We start from the raw sequence: 16,612 nt of genomic DNA, 5'->3' as shown, positions 1-16,612 counted from the left end.
TGAATGATGGAGTCATTTACTTAGAAGGAGAAAGAACAAGTATCAGCAAGAATGGCAAAGTGGAGATGGGGATTTAAAATTCCATTTGGGGCATATTAGCTTTGCAAGCCTGTGAAACATCCAAGAGGAGATACCAAGTAGGCAGCTGTATATGTAAGAGTCTATGCTAAAGATACCTGAGGCAATGAATAACAGTTGGGGCAAACAACAGGCAAACCAAAAAAGTTAAAAAAAAAACTGAGGAATAAGATGTCTATGTGGGCTTTGAAAAAAAAATATCTGACACACTCCTGGAAATGCAAAAAGCCCTATGCACTCCTATAGCTGTTAATATTCTAAAGAAAGATTTGAAAAGTCCCTAAGCTCTTACTACTGACTGACTTTAAGGCTCTGTACAAGCAGGAAGTGAAGGATAAGACAGAGTTGTAAATTTTTTGACCGAGTATTGAAAGTATGCCTCAAAAAGCACCCAAAGTCCCTTGAAAAAGACTAGAGACTTAATGGTTCACACATTTAAGGAAATCTCTGTTTCATCTTTAGTGGACCACTAAGCTAACCAATAGAGACTTCAGTGGCCACACACAAAAAAAATACAAACTTTACAAAATTAATTCAAAAAATCCACTAAACAACAACAACAAACCATTACTACAAGCAGCAGCAGTAATATCAAAACCTGGAGATGGGGCAGAATCTAATTTCCAGAGTGCCACACTATATTATTTGAAATGTCCAGTTTTCAACAAAAAATTACAAGACATGCAAAGAACCAAAAAGAATTATATAAACTTAAGGAAAAAATAATCAATATAAACTGTCTCTGAGGAAGACAGACATTGGATATACTAGAGAAAGACCTCAAGTCAGCTATTTTGAATATGTTCAGAACTAAGGAAACCATGTCTAAAGAAATGAAAGTATTAAAATGATGTTTTATCAAGTAGAGGATATCAATTAAAATATAAATTATAAAACTGAGTTAAATAGAAAATCTGTAGTTGAAAATTACAATAACTGAAATGAAAAATTCACTAGAGGGACTCAATAGCAGATTTGAGCAGGCAGAGAAATAATCATCAAACTTTAAGATAGATCAATTGATATTATCCAGTCTGAGGAACAGAAAGAAAAAAGAATGAAGAAAAATGAACAGAGCCTGAAAGACATGTGAGACACCATCAATTACACCAATACATACATAAAAATAGAATCTTGAAAACAGTAAGATAGAAAAGAATCATTACATCATCACATACAAGGGATCCTTAGTAAGATTAACGGTTGATTTCCCATCGGAAACCATGGAGGTCAAAGGCATTGGAATGACACATTCAAACTGCTGAAAAGAAGAAAAAACTGTCAACTAAAAAGTACATCAGACAAAATTATCTTCTGAAAATTAAGGAAATAAGTTTAACTCTGTTCTTTTAAAAAAAAAAAAAAAAAAGACTATTTTTTTTAAATGAAGAAGAAATTAAAATATTTCCAAAAAACCAAAAAAATCTGGGAAATTTTGTTGCTAGTAGAGCTGCCTAACAATAATTACTAAAAAAAGGTATTTCAGGCTGAAATGAAAGGATACTAGACAGTAACCCTAATCCACATAAAGAAATAAAGTATCAGCAAATGTAACTACAAAAGGTAAATATAAATGACAAGATAAATATATGTTTGTAACTCCTTTCTTATTTGATTTAAAAGACAAGTACATGATACAATGTTCATAAATCTAAGCTAATAAACAATTACATGTTAATCAACAATTATTTCAAGATAAAATTTTTAATTAAAAATAAAACAATAAAAACAAAAATACATTGATGGGTGTATATCAAAGGAGTATGGGTGATAACTGAAATTGCTCCCCAAGGCCAGGGCTGGAGTAATTTCAGCAACAAAATAAATAAAGTAGAATCGGAGTATAGCCCAAGTTTAAAATAAATATCCATTATCTTATACTTATATACATAAATAATTAATAAATTAAGAAATGAGGAGAAGAGATAAATCTCTCATTAGGAAAAAAAAAAAATCCAAAAAATTATATAGAAATTCTATCCTAAAGGAGGGAGCATATACACCTTAAGTGTGGCCTGCAATAATAACTTCTATGCAAAGAATAAAATATAGAAACAGAATTTTTTAAAGGACTAGCTTAATTGTGAAAAAATGTCAAAATACTTAAAAATACATAAAGCAGAAATTGATAAAATCGAAAGGAGAAATAGACAAGTCCACAACCGTTGTCAGATAGTTCAACACTCCTGCCTTAAAATTGATAGAAATAGTAAGAAAAAAAATCAGTAAAGATAAAGAAGATTTAAATAACACTTTCAATCAACTTGACCCAACTGACATTTATAGAGCACTCCATGGTATCACCAGGATATACATTCATTTCAAATACACATGGGACATTCATCAAGACGGATCATATTCTGGGACACAAAATAAGTCTCAATTTAATGACATGCGTTGCAATAAATTTAATGGAAATAAAATACAATGTGTGTTCTAGGACCATAACTTAGCTAAACATAAAAATCAATTCCAATAAGTTATGTGGAAACCTGAGCGTGATACATTTCTATATAATCCTTAGGTCAAGGAACCAACCTGATTTTATGGGGGAAAAAAATCACAACTTAGAAAACATTTAGAACTAAAAGAAAATGAGAACAAAACATGTCAAAATTTGTAGGGTTATCTAAAGCAATGTTTAGAGAGAAATTTATAGCTTTAAATGCTTGTATTAGAAAAGAAGAAAGATTCAAAAATCAATTGTTTAAGCATTAGCTTAGGGAAGAAAAGCAAATTAAAACTCAAGAAGGAGAAAAGAAATAATAAAGAATTAAACACAATAAAACAGAAGACAGAGAAAAGAGAACTATCTTCTGAGCTAGTCTAACCCCATTTTCACTTATTGTCTAATATATGCAAACCAGATTAACTAAAACCATCACTTGATCCATAGATAACAAGCATAATATTTTGAAGTACATTAACAGGCTTTCCTCCTTTATATACCATGTTGACATCCTAAAATATCCATCTTCTTTGAGAACTGGGGTGAGATTAGAATTGTTGCAACATTAATATAAAGAGAAACACAAGGTAGTAATCACTTGGGCCACAAAATAGAATTTTCAAGTCAATGAAGATATGAAATAGTTATTAAAGTCAGGCTTTGTGTGAGAGAAAAAGACTTTCTAAATCACTTTATCTCCCTATTTAACAATGAAGAGGCAGATCTGGTTGACTTGATCATACATTTTTACATAAAAGGGGTCTAGATAAGACAGCAAGATATGCAAAAGCCTAGTCTTTCGTTTGCAAATGAAATTTGGGGAGAGAATGGAAGACAGAAGGAAGGGAAGCAGCAAAAAAAAGTATTTCCTCACCTACTTTCTTTCTCCTGGCTGAAGTCCCAGAGAGAAGACACTTTTAGATAAGATGAAAGGAATGTTGAGGGAAAAGGGGCTCTTTGTCCTTTGGGACTCAAGAGCAGAACTGCTGAGCAAGGCAACCCTAGCTAATACAGTACAGTCTCAGCAGAGTAAGAAGGCAGGAGAGGACAGTCAGGCAGAAAGAAGGCCTAATTATCATTCCTTATCTCTCACTTGGTGAAGTAAACCCAAAGACTTCCACATACCCCTGAGGAAAGAATGAGAAGGCAGCAGGACAGCAGTCATGATGTGGGCCTTCTGCCCTGAGGATCAACAAGCCCCATAGAAGCAGCTAAAGAAGGCAGCCAGTGTTATTTGTAGTACATGGCAGAGACTTGAGACAAATGTAGCATCAGAGAGCCAAGGTAAAGCCATGCCAGATAGGACAGACCACCAGGTTCTGACAAAGCTGAATCTAAAGTTTCCTCTATAGTGATATCAGTTGTAGACTTCAGAAGCAGACGCCAATACGTTACCTAGGGATGGAGTCCCCTAAATTCAGCTCGCCAGTTATCAGCCCGAATATACTCAATGAGCAGCACGAGGCCAGGGTGTAAGTTCCCACTGGAAGAGGAGCAACACCACTGTTTGCATTTATTCTTCAAATAGATGACAGAGACAGCTCACAGGCCTCATGTCTACTGTAAGATGACAGGGGGAAAGAATTTCTTTTTCTTTCTCGAAAACTGAGTTCTAGGTCTGTTTTTTAATCTGAAATTTCCATTTAGGCTAAAACGTTCAAACACCTATAAACTGAATGTATGCATTGTTTATGAAAATGATGTATAATATAAGTAGAAGGAAAATATTACGAAGATCGCCCAAGGGCCAAGGCGGTCAGCCATGAATTCTCGAATCCTATTTCAGGGAAGTCTATAGGGGGATTCCGACCTCATACCCAAATGTGTAGAAATGCTGAAAAGCAGCAGAATACAAACAGGATAACCATGGGTTATCTTAAAGAACTCTAGCTGGATAATCCCTGCTCCATCCTGCGAAAATGACCAGAAGATCCCATAAACAAGTGAACTAAGTAAGCAAAACCACTGCTTCTGGGCACTTTTCAAAATGAATCACCATTTTTCTGAAGTAGTAGAGAACCTTGTTCAAACCCTACATGTATTAAACTTTCACTCAAATTCTAGGCAGAGAATGTACAGTGGGAATCCCTTAGTCCACTTTACAGTACACAATTTTCCCTCTCTAACCTCTCTCGTGCAAACCCCAAGCTGAAATTCCTTCTTATTCACATTCTGTAAATGGTAAGAATTACCATACATTCACAATCCCTTTTTATATCCTCCAATCACAAAATTTTTCAGGATCTGATCACAAGATCATTCAAGTTCAACCTTTCTTTACCAAAAATCTATCACATACCGTTCATAATTTCAATAGTGTCTTTATACTTCTGGTAAAAGATAACAAAAAGTATAAAAACTTATTTCTGCTTAACTCAAATAAATGAAGCTCATCAAGTTTTATAGCAGACTTTATTACTAGTGACTGAGTTCTCCTAAGGCTTGGGGACTGTAAGGATCCCTTAAGATCAGAGACCTTATCTTATTTATCCTTGTGACCTCAGTGGCTAGCACTGTACTTGGAACACTGTCAATGCTCTTTAAATATGTACTGATGTGAACAGCTGAACTTAATCTAGTTATATATTAACATTTCAGAATGACTCTGAAGAGGGAATGACAATTTTAATAAATCTTTAAAGGGATAGTGAGGTCACTCAAAAAGTAAAGCAGAGAATTACCATATGATCCAGCAATTCCACTTCCAAAAGAACTGAAAGCAGGGACTCAGGTGCTCATACATGAATGTTCACAGCAGTGTTATTCTCAATAGACAAAAGATGGAAACAATTCAAGTGTCCACGGACAGATGAATGAATAATTGAAATGTGGTATATACATGCAATGGGGTATTATTCAACCATAAACAGAAATGAAATTCTGATACATGCTACAATACGGGTGAACTCTGAAAATACTGTAAATGAAATAAGCCAGACACAAAAGAAATATTGTATGATTCAACTATAAGAGATACCTAGAATAGTCAAATTCATAAAGAAAGTAGAATAGAGGTTACCCAAGGCTTAGGGGAAGGAGTGATGGAGAATTATGTTGAATGGGCACAGAGTTTCTGCTTGAGATAATGAGAAAGTTCTGGAAACAGATAGTGGTGATGGTTGTACAACACTGTGAATGTACTTAATGTCACTGAATTGTATACTTAAAATTGGTTAAAACAGTAAATTTTATGTTACATAAAGTAAGGTGCTTTATAATAACGTACTCTACAAAGTAAAGGCTCCAAGGCATATATGCTGTATAAATTACCATATCTTACTTATTGATGAGAACCTCAAAGAGACAAAGACTAATCTGTTAATGAGTAAATGGCTGAAACATTTAAGATGAAGATCAATGATAATTCCTTTATCAGAAGACTTATCATTTTACAAACTAGTTTGAGAGCAGTGTATGTTTTGTTCTTACTTAGAAGTAAACTAGGTAAGAATGGATAAAAATATGTTGTCATAACAGAATTGAAAATAGCTTTAGAATGACACCTGCTAAAAATATGTTACTTTCACAATGAAATATTTTTTAAAAATCACTAGTCATTCTGTAACAAGTACCTTAACAAGTGCATATAAAAATATACTCTATTTGAATGTAATAATATGAGATAGGGTGAAAACAAGCAAGTTAAAACACTAAGTTCTCTAAAGAGTTAAAACAAGATGTAGCCTTTGTATAATCACCCTCTAGAACCGTGTCTTCATAAATTTGATTCATTTATGGAGTGTTTTTGATGATAGGCAATTCTTCGTTGAAAGTTAAGTGCTCTTTTATATGAATAAATAAAGGAGGCTTCGGTTTGAACTAATACATTATTTTGACAAATGTTTATTGAAAACCCAATTGTGAGTTCATAAATCAGCGTTCTTTGTGGTCTATCAGGTGAGCTCGCCAATGCCACCAGATGTCACAGTGCATACCAATAGAGTAATTTAAACAACTGCATGGAACGCTGTCCCTCTCCTACACAATGACAGTAGACAAAGCAGAGGAAGAAACAACCTACTATCTTTAACATACTGAAAATGCTTTTGTAATATGTCATGACCATTCCTTTAAGAAAAAGAATTGGTTTCTATACACTATTGGATTAAAATGACAAGGTCAAGAACGATGCATGTTCCTTCAGACAGATGATTTTCAAACATTCCTCACAATAAAAAGGGGAAAAAATAACCCATCTTCCTATATCCCATGACTGAACTATATCCTTAGAAGAGTTATTCCTTTTTCTTTTTTCCTTCCCTTCCTTCCCTTCCATATCTTCCACTCCCGTTTAAATAGCTGCTATTTCCTTAAGAAGTTAAGTACTAATAATGCCTCGTGTACCTGGCCCACCCAACACATATTCAGATGTATATTGCATGGACTTGAGTTGTATGAAAAGTTCCATCATAAAAGCTTACATTCTTCATTACCGAGAAGAAAACAGTTGGCAAAACATTTCTTAAACTGAAAACTGGAAAGACTTTTTACTTTTAAGACTTTTGGAAGTCCCTATATAGCCCAAAGGTACTGACCATGAAAAGTGAGGGGTGTGAGGTACGAAACGAAGGCACACGTTTGCACGTCACAGCTCAGAGTAGGGCGTTTTCTTGACATCTGATTGTCTAAACCTCAATGAAAGCTGTAGAAAAATCAGATCTCAGTGATTAGCATGAAATATAAAGTATAAAATATAAAATTAAAAATTCTGTCTCATCAACACGGCTAAATTTGTTATAATTATCGCAAACTATTTTCAATCTATCCTTATTAGAAGTCCTTAACTGACTCGGTTTTGCTTCTCACAGAGGCAAAATCTCTCTTCCTTTATAGAGAGAATGATACATATGATTTAAGATATTTGGGTATATTCTGTGATGGAAAGAGAAATTTTATGCTTTCTCGTACAATACATCTAAAAAGGGCTTCTGCCCTTTTTGTTTACACATCGCTATTTAGCAGTAGAAACCAAAGGATCTCAGCCTGTCACAGATTGCTAGACAGACCTCTGCATAATTCATCCCAATCATAAGTAACACAGGCCAGCACATCAGGGGTTTGCCTGTAGACCAGCCAGGGAGCTAGCTCCACGTGAAGTGCCAGTAGGGTAAGGCCACACATGCAGAGCTCTGCTATTACTCTGTAACTGCACTGCCCAAGCCTGCTGGCTTGGCTTTTGGCGATAATATAAACAAGAGGGTCACTGACAACTTAAAATATTAGCTGTTGAGCTACTCTAATCTTAAACCCAAGAAATTATATCATGAAGACTGACTTAAAAAGAACAATGTCTAAATACAACTGTTACTTTAGAAAGACAAAAAATATAACCATTATATCACAGGAAAGCATTTAAAAAGAACTGAACTGAGAACTGGGTGTCCTAGAGCAGGGGTCCCCAACCCCCAGGTCACAGACCGGTAAGCATCGGTGGCATGTTAGGAACCGAGCCACACAGCAGGAGGTGAGTGGCAGGTGGACCAGGGAGCTAAGCTTCATATGTATTTGCAGCCACTCCACCTCAGCTCCACCTCAGATCATCAAGCATTAGATTCTCATAGGAGCACTGATCCCCGGAGCCAAAAAGGTTCGGACCACTGTCCTAGAGCATTTTTAATTCGAAATTATCTTGGCAGCCTCATGTAAAGAAGAGTTCTGTTTATGTGGGTGCCTGAAGGGCCCTGAATTCCCACAACGTATCAAGAGACTCTCCTATTGGGTTGAGCTGTATGAATCTTCATGTCAGGTTAGTGGACAGCTGTCAAGAACTATAGACTGTTATGAATAGTGGCATCACAACAGGAAGAGCTCCACTGACTAACTCCCTAGTGAAACTGATGAGAATTATTAAAAAGCAAGCAATTAAAGCCTTTGGAAATAGTCCTAATGTAAACAGCAAATGAAGAAACATCTATTCAAAGAAATCTAAGAAACTTTCTATAACGTGAAAGCCTTATATTTGAACCAACCACTCCTCCCACCGCACCCCAGCACACGGAGGCAGACACTCCACTGGGGACTGCGGCAGCCAGAATAGGCTCCCTACTCCCGTTCTCAGTGAGGGCTTTCTTCCTGGCGTCAGCAGGACTGCAGAGCGTCTCCTCTAGCTCCCTCCCACTGCCTGCTGCTGGGGATAAGTGCCAGGCAAGTGCAGTCTCCCCCAACTCCCAATGTGGAACTGAGGCTCCTACTAGAGTGTCACCCAGAGAACAGCTTGCCATTGTCCCCACCAGCAGCACCAGAGACCCGACCCACAGATTTTGCCTGGGGGAGAAGCAGGCATAAAACAGATAGCTCCTGATCTCTTCCCCCAAAAAGAACGTCATTGCAACTGAGCTTGGAAAAGTTTAACCCAGGAGTACTCTCAAGAAGAGTGGAAACAGGACAAATAAACAGAGACTCATGGACATGGACTATAGACTACTGGTTACCGGAGGGTACAGGGTGGGGGAAGGGGGAGGTAGATGGGGTAAAGGGGGTCAAATATGTGGTGACAGAAAGAAATCTAATTATGAGAGGTGAACACACAGTGCGAACATACATATGCCTTACTGTTAAAGTGTATAGCTGAAACTTATCGGATTTCGTTAATCAGTGTCACCATTACAATAATTAATTAATTGATTGATTACTTTAAAAAAAGAACAGTGGAGGTTGTAGTAAAAGGCAATTGGGAGATTCGTGTATCTAATGAAGAAAAAGCCTAGGCTGTAGGCTGCTACTTTGCAACAGAAAACTGGGGAGTTAGGCAGCTGTGAAGACCCTTCCTGGGGTCAGAACAAATATCAAACACCAATCTCAGAAACTATTCTGTCCAAAGAGCTATAATTTGTTTGGATTCATTTGTAGAGGAATTTACATCCTGGGGCATTTTATTAAAAAATAAAAACAAAAAATAGAGCAACCAGCCAGTTTTAATAGCTGAATGTAGCCAGAGACAGAGTGGAGGAGAGCCCTTTCGGAGCTGCTAGCAGCCCAGCTGACTGTAGGCACCTCAAGCTGTGCCTCCCGAAAGAGCAATATCACAGGCTTAACTCTGTGAGGAGGGGAGAGGGGGTAGAGATGTCACGAAAGTAGTTCAGCCAATTACTAAACAAATGAACAAGCAAATAATAATGACAAGCTCCAGAATGAGAGGACCAATGCCCAGAATTGCTACAATTATATTATCTAAAATGTCCAGTTAACAATAATTATGTGGCATGCAAAGATTGATAGAAATTATTTAAGCTAAAGAACAGAGAGGAAAAAGAATAAAAACAAACAAAGCCTTGGAGAAATGTGAGACACCATTAAGCACACTAACAGATAAAGGCAACACAAGGAGAGGAGAAAGAGGAGGATTCATGACCGAGTGGGATTTATCCCAAGGATTCAAGGTTGGTTTAGCATCCGAAAATCAATTACAGTAGTTCTCCCTTATCCATGAGGAATATGTTCCAAGAGCCCTAGTGAATGCCTGAAACCACAAATAGTACCGAAACTTATATATATTTTAATACACAGCATCCCTATACATACAGACCTTTTCACCCAAAGGAGGCACTTTACGGCTTCTCTTTGGCATATCCAATTAGCTAGCATCACTACTCTTGAGGTTGGGGCCATTATTAAATAACATCAGGGTTACTTGAACACAGCACTACAAAACCACGACGGCTGATTTGGTAAGAGACGTCTACTAACAGTCAGGTAGCATAAACAGCGTGGAAAAGCTGGACAAAGGGATGATTCACATCCTTGGCCAGATGGAGCGGGTCAGTGTGAGATTTTACTATGCTGCTCAAAATGGTGTGCAATTTAAAATTTATGAATTGTTTATTTCTGGAATTTTCTATTTAATATTTCTAGACCGCAGTTGACTGTAAGTAACTGAAACCATGAAAAGCAAAACCACAAATAAGGAAGGACTATTTATCATTTAATATAAAACAAAAAAGAAATATATATCATATCAATAGAATGAAAAACAAAATTACATAATTATCACAAAAGAATTTCAAAACAATCTGTCACTCCTTCATGAGAAAAATATTAAACAAACTGGTATAGAAGGGAATTTCTTCAGCATAATAAAAGGCATCTATGAAAACCTACAGCTAGGATCATAATTAATCATGAAAGACTGAAAGCGTTCCCTTAAGATGAGGAATAATACAAGGATGTTTGCTCTTGTCACTTCTATTCAATATTGTATTGGAAGTTCTAGACACCATTAAGCACACTAAAAATGGTGTGCAATTTAAAATTTATGAGAGCATGTTATCTGCAAATAGGGATAGTTTTACTTTTTCCCATCCAAATTGGAAGGGAAAAAGTAAAACTATCCCTATTTGCAGATAACATGCTCTTGTAGATAGAAAATCTTAAAGTACCACTAAAAAAATCTATCAAAACATAATAAATGAGTTTAACAAGGTTGCAAGATACAAGAGCAATACACAAAAATCAGTTGTATTCCTATACACTGGCAATGAACAAATTGAAAATAAAATCAAAAAAACAATTTCACTCACAATAGCATCAAAAAGAATAAAATACTTAGGAATAAATTCAACGAAAGTACTATGAAATTTCTACTCTGAAAACTACAAAACAAAGATCTAAATAAATGGGAAAACATGTCATGGTCATGGACTGCAGGACTTAACATTAAGATGGCAACACTCCCCAAACTAATCTACAGACTCATCACAATCCCCACCAGAATCTCAGCTGACTTCTTTGTAGAATCTGACAAGCTGATTCTAAAATTCGAATGGCATTGCAATGGACCAAGAACAGCCAAACAACCCTGAAAAAGAATAAACTAGAAGCACTCACAGTTCACAATTTCAAAACTTACTACAAAGCAATGGTAATCACAAGAGTGTGGTTCCAGCCCGAGGACAGACACATAGACCAATAGAATAAAATACCCCACACATCAGTGGTCAACTGATTTTCAACAAGGGTGCCGAGACCAGTCAATGGCGAAAGAATAGTCTTTTCAACAAATGGTTCTGGGACAACTGGATAGCCTCATGCAAAAGAAAGAGGTTAGATTCTTCTCTCATGCCACATACAAAACTAAGTCAGGATGGACTGAATACCTAAATGTAAGAACAAAAACTATAAAACTCTTAGAAAATATAGGGGCAAATATTCATGACCTTAAATCTGGCAAAGGATTATTAGATATACACTAAAATTATGAGTAGCAAAAGAAAAAAACTGATAAATTGCACTTCATCAAAATTTAAAACATTTCTGCTTCAAAGATTATTATCAAAGAAGTGAAAAAAACCACCCACGGAATGATCAGTTAAGAAAATATTTTCAAGTCATATATTTGATAAGGGACTTGAATCTATAATATATAAATAACCCTTACAAGTCAGTAATAGACAACTCGATGAAGAAATGAGCAAAGGACATGAATAGACATTTCCCCAAAGAAGATACTTAATGGCCACCACTAAGTATATGAAAGGATGACTGACATCATTAGTCATCAGGTAAATACAAATCAAAACCACCATGAAATACCATTTCTTACCCACTAGGGTGGCTAGAATCAAAAAGTCAGATAAACAATGGTGTTGGTGAAGATGTGGAGGAATTGGAACCCTCATACACTACTGACAGGAATGTAAAAGGGTGCAGTCGCTTTGGAAAACAGTCTGGCAGTTCTTCAAACGATTAAACACTGAGTTGCCATATGGCCTAGCAACTCCACTCCTAGGTATATACCCAAGAGAAATGAAAACAAATGCCTACACAGAAACTTGTACCAAAGTTTCATAATAGCAGCATTATTCATAATAGCCAAGTAGTGGAAACTACCCAAATGTCCATTAACAGATAACCAAACAAAATGTGGTCTATTTATACAATGTAATATTATTCTGCACAAAAAGAAATAGAGTACTAAGACATGCTACAATATAAATGAACCTTGAAAACATTAAGTAAAAGAAGTCAGTCACAAGAGATGACATCCTATATGATTCCAATCATATTAAGGTCAAGAACAGGAAAATCTGCAGAGACAGGGCGGTTGCTTTGGGCTGGGCATGATGGAAGGAAAGAAGGGTGGGGGGCGGGAAGTGTACTAGTCACTGTTCTCCAGAGAAACAAAACCAATCCAATGTGAATATGAATAGGAAGAGAAAGAGATTTATTTTAAGGAACTGACTCATGTGATGATGGAGGCTGGTAAGTCTAGACCATGCAGGGTGGGGACCCAGGATGAGCTGATGTAGGTCCAGTCCCAAGACAGATGCCTTCCTGCTGGGGAGAGGTCAGGCTTTTGTTCTATTTAGGCCTTTAATTGATTGGATGAGGCCACCCATGCTATGGAGGACAATCTGCTTTACTCAAAGTTCACTTATCTAAATGTTAATCTCATCCAAAAACACTTTCATAGAAATATCCAGAAAATGCGTCACCACATATCTGGGCACTATAGCCTAATCAAGTTGATGTACGAATTAACCATCACAGGAGTGACAGATAAAGAGTTTCTTCTTGAGGTGATGGAATGTTCTAAAACTGACTGTGGGAATGGTTGAACATGTCTATGAATACACAAAACATTAAATTGTACAGTTTAGGTGAGTTGTATGTAAATGATCTCTCAATAAATCTGTTTTTAAAAAAGACTACCACAGTAATTCTCATATCCTTGAACACAAAAAAGTTATAACCACGATTTTTTTAAAAAGTACTTTCATCCATAGACCTCCAGGGAAACACGAATCGCTGTCTGGAGTGGTGATCAATCAGTTAAGCAACAGATATTTATTTACTAAGCCTTATCTTACGCAGTGCTGAATACATAAACAGCTCTCAGAAGTACACACTGATGGATTGATTCCTTGCCCCAAAGAGGAATCAGATGATTTTCCTTGTGGTTTATAGAATAAAATATACTCTATTCACTTTCCAGGGGTTCAGAAAAAGTAAGAGTACTGTGCTGCTATTGAAGACTCCTGGAAATTCTATGCAAAGGCCTTTGAGGAACACAGAAATTCAATCGCTGATCTATGTAGGCTTGTAGTTTATTTAGCAAGACATACTACTGGGCACAAAACAAAAACTATAAGTAAAACCATTGTTTAATCTTAAAACAACTGTAGCTAAGGGGTTCTGTTTTTCAGAAAAAAAAAATAAGAGAAATACTTACCAATAAATATTTAATGAAATCCTACCATTCATATAAATGCATGCACATATACGCGCAAATATTCATGCATATTTCCAAAGGCCAGAAAATTATTTGCAATTTAAGCCTTAATCCTGATCTCATCACTAACTAGTTTATTTAGCAGTCTCTATAGATTACATTCTTTACATATCAAGCATACCACACAGGATTCTAATGAAAAATTAAGATGTTATATGCAAAAGGATTAAACTTCTTTGCCATATAATTCCAAATTTTTATGAGTATTGCTATTTTATATATATGGAAGCAATTTTACAGAAATAATGACATCAAAACCAAGTCAAAATATACTGCATCTTGTATAAAGAATGTCTTGTGTAAAGAATGTCAAGACTAGAAAATTTCAGGTATAATCTATAAAACACTATCACATATCTCACTGATTTTTCCAACAGCCCTGAGAGACAGTTGTTGTTATTATGTAATTCTCACTCTCTATATACATAAACAGATTTAGAGAGATTAAATGACTCATTAAGGATATCCAGGTAATAATGTCAAAGCAAAGAATCAAACTCAGGTTTTCGGGGTTTCAAATCAAAATTTCTACAATACAATTGCTAGTTCAAGCCAAGAACTAGGATAACTCAGAATGGATTCCATGTTTATATACTAGGTATCAAAATGAAAATTTTAAAGAGCAATTAGAACAGCAGTAAAGGCAGATTTTAAGTTCTGTACCAGCTTAGGCAAAAAATATATATATAACATCCTTGCAAACTGCATGTTTTGATTTTTCTCTACTCCTTTCTACCATCAAAGCAATGTATCTAGGAGAAAGGAATTTCAAATTCCTACACTCTTGTAGGTCTTTATGTTCTGCGAACTGTGGAAATATATACTGTTTAATTTTTAAAAGTATTTAGGTCTCACTTTCACAAAGTAAAAGGTACGTCTTAAAACAATAAATACTTAAATGCAGAATTTTCTCCATAACAAACTGAACCTATTATCAAAATGTAGTCTCTTTGGGAAACCACAAGTGGTTTATGTTAACCCAAAGACGACTAAGTATGTGTGCAAATTAGAACAATCCAACTTTTAATTTATCATGATAATGAAACGGGCATCAGCCAGAGTTCCATTATACATTTCTGACTCCTACAATCATAAGGACAACCTTTGATTTATGTTACAATTGAGAATGAGCCTCAAGACATTGTACAGGAAATTAATGTTTGGCTTTGGTATTCTCACAGCTTGTAGCAATACTATAGTTGATAGCATAAACCAGAGAACCTATTAAGCAGCACATCCAATTTGTCTGTGGTTCCATTGCCCTCTAGTGGCTATTTTAAAACTAGTTATTAATAGTAGTTTTGGCCTTCAAGTCAGCAGCGGTTCTCAAAGCAGGGTGGGCAGACCAGCAGCATCAGCAACATCTAAGAACTTCTTAGACATAGAAATTTCAGGCCCCACCAAGGTCTACTGAAAAGAAACTGTGAATGGTGCCCAGAAACCTAAAAGACCTTCTAGGTGATTCTAAGGGAAGTATTCTATTCATATTTCAAGTAGACATTAAAGTATATAGGTACATATGAGGGTTAATTTTATGTGTCAACTCAACTGGGCTAAGGTTGGCCCGGATAGCTGGTAAAACATTATTTCTGGGTTTGTCTGTGAGAGTATTTTTTCTCAAAGAGATAGCACTGGGATTGGTGAACTAAGAAAAGAAAATGCCCGCCCCAGTGTGGGTGGTACCATCCAATCTGCTGAGGGCCTAAATAGAACAATAAACGCAGACAAAGGGCAAAATCGCGCTTTCCGCTTGAGCTGAGAGATCCATCTTCTCCTGCCCTTAGACACTGGCGCTCCTGGTTCTCGCCTTCAGACTCAGATCAGGCATAAATCATCAGCCCCACGATTCCCAGACCTTCAGATGTGACTGAAATATACCATGAGTTTTCATGGTTCTCCAGCTTGCAGACCACAGATCATGGGACTTTTTGGCCTCCATAACCACATGAGCCAATTTCTCTGGAGAACGCTGACTAGTACAGTATATATGAGTGTATATATGTGAGAGTATTGTTCATAATTATTCTTATGCTTTTTCTAAATTTCAAAAGGCCTTCAGTATGTGCAGAATAATCTAGAAAAAAAGCTTAAAATTAATTGAGGAGATTTAAAAGTGCTATATATCCATGACAATTACATAAAAAATAATGGGATAAAATAAATTTATTAGATAGTAAACTTTCATTTTAAGAGCTTGCTAACTAGCCAAGACAGCTGAACAGGATCTACCTATTTGTTTCTTGGCCATAAATCGATGAAGAAATGTTTGTTGAATGGAATGACTATTCAATCCAGGTTTGTCTGGGACATTCAATATTCAAGCTCTTTAGTAGGTGTGTATATTGTTCTCTAATCATTTTTTCCATTACATAAAGTGCTATGTTCCATGTTCATTATAGCATTATTCACATTAGCCAAGAGGTAGAAGCAACCCAATGATAGATAAATAAAGAAAATGTGGCACATACATACAATGGAATCCAACTTTTAATTTAGCATGATCATGATATGGGCATCAGCCAGATTTGGCCTTTAAAAAGAAGGAATCCTGTGACACGCTACAATGTAGATAAACCTTAAGGACATTAAGCTAAGTGAAATAAACCATTCACAAAAGAGACATATACTGTGCAATTCCACTTATATGTGATATCTAAAGTAGTCAAAGCCACAGAGACAGTAAGTAGAACTGTGATTGCCAGGAGCTGGAAAGAGAGAGAAACGGGAAGCTGTTGTTCAATGGGGACAGAGTCTCAGTTTTGGAAGATGAAAAGTTTTAGAGATGCAAAGCAAAGTGAATATAGTTAGCACTACTGAACTGCACACTAAAAAGTGGCTAAGATGGTGAGTTTTGTTTT

The sequence above is a fragment of the Pteropus alecto genome, unplaced genomic scaffold (assembly GCF_000325575.1).
Source record: "Pteropus alecto unplaced genomic scaffold, ASM32557v1 scaffold87, whole genome shotgun sequence".
Lineage (NCBI taxonomy): Eukaryota > Metazoa > Chordata > Mammalia > Chiroptera > Pteropodidae > Pteropus > Pteropus alecto.
This window is presented reverse-complemented; position numbering follows the sequence as displayed.